The sequence below is a fragment of the Mustela lutreola genome, chromosome 9 (assembly GCF_030435805.1).
Source record: "Mustela lutreola isolate mMusLut2 chromosome 9, mMusLut2.pri, whole genome shotgun sequence".
Classification (NCBI taxonomy): domain Eukaryota; kingdom Metazoa; phylum Chordata; class Mammalia; order Carnivora; family Mustelidae; genus Mustela; species Mustela lutreola.
This window is the reverse complement of record NC_081298.1, coordinates 27,272,989-27,274,320: the sequence shown is the minus strand read 5'-3', so window position 1 is coordinate 27,274,320 and position 1,332 is coordinate 27,272,989. Positions and strand designations below refer to the sequence as shown.

The 1,332-nt window shown below is 48.3% G+C and overlaps 1 non-coding gene across 1 annotated transcript; it reads right to left on the bottom strand.

Annotated features, from left to right (window-relative positions):
- Positions 1-786: 786 nt before the first annotated feature.
- LOC131808657 (U6 spliceosomal RNA) lies at positions 787-893 on the bottom strand. The gene has a single exon (XR_009344867.1). It is a non-coding gene; the product is annotated as a U6 spliceosomal RNA (small nuclear RNA).
- Between the last annotated feature and the right edge of the window lie 439 nt (positions 894-1,332).

The window sequence follows — 1,332 nt, the reverse complement described above, 5'->3', positions numbered from 1 at the left end:
CTCCTTGGTTTGCAGTCATGTGTTTTCCCCTCTACTACCCCAGGAACTGGCACCTTGCTGGTCTTTTTTTTTTTTTTAAGATTTTATTTATTTATTTGACAGACAGAGATCACAAGTAGGCAGAGAGGCAGGCAGAGAGAGAAGAGGAAGCAGGCTCCCTGCTGAGCAGAGAGCCCGATGTGGGGCTCGATCCCAGGACCCTGGGATCATGACCTGAGCTGAAGGCAGCAGCTTAACCCACTGACCTACCCAGGCGCCCCACCTTGCTGGTCTTTAAGTCTCTGCTGCCACACCATCACTACACTGGCGTGTCCTTGTGTGGATTGCCATGAGAATCTTACCTGGACCAAGAGTCAGGAATACAACTGGTGGTTATCTTTTGCACTACAATCACTTATCCTCAACTTAGAAGCTTAAAACAACACTTTGTTTTATTCAAGACTTTTTGGGTCAGGAATTCAGTAAGGGCTTGGCTGGGTCACTCGGCTCTGAACCATGCGGGGTCAGCCGAGACAGCAGGGAGTGGAGGTTCCCTTCCAAGATAGTCAGCTTCTTCACTCATGTCTGCAGCCTTGATGGACCTGGTCTTTCTCTCTCTCTCTCTCTATCTCTGACTCCCTCTCATGCTGTCTCATCCTAGAGGACACCTCTCTATAGCTAGCTAGACTTCCTCCCAGCATGGCAGTCTCGGGGTGCCTGGATTTTTTTCATAGCAGCTGACTTCCCTCCAAGTGATCATTCCAAGAAAGAGGAAGTAGAAGCTGCTAGCCTTTTTTTTTTTTTTTTTTTAATATGGAACACTTCACAAATTTGCATGTCATCCTTGCACAAGGGCCATGCTAATCTTCTCTGGATCGTTCCTATTTTAGCATATGTGCTGCTGAAGTGAGCACAGAAACTGCTAGTCTTTTGAGATCTGGGCCTCAAAGATGTCACAGCATCACTTCTGCCATAGTACTGGTCACGGAGCAGCCCAGAGGCAGAGAGTCTGTGCATAGAACTCACCTGTTGCTGGGAAGATGATCAGAGACTCAGTGGTCATCTTTTATACATTCCCATGTATATTTAATGTGACAGCTTGCTCTCCAGATGGCTGCTTCTGTCCCCACTTCCGCAGCACTACCTCCATGTCCCCACCCACACTTGGCTCCATCCAGCCTGTTTAGCTCCCTCTTTGCACAGCAAGAAGCATCCCTGTATCTGGGTCATCTCACACATGCGTAAATGTAACTGTAGGATATAGCCCCAGATGCAGATTTGCTAGGTGAACGGCTATGTGCACTTGCAGCTTTGACAGACACTGCCCAGCTTCAATCACCTCGCAGCTCCATC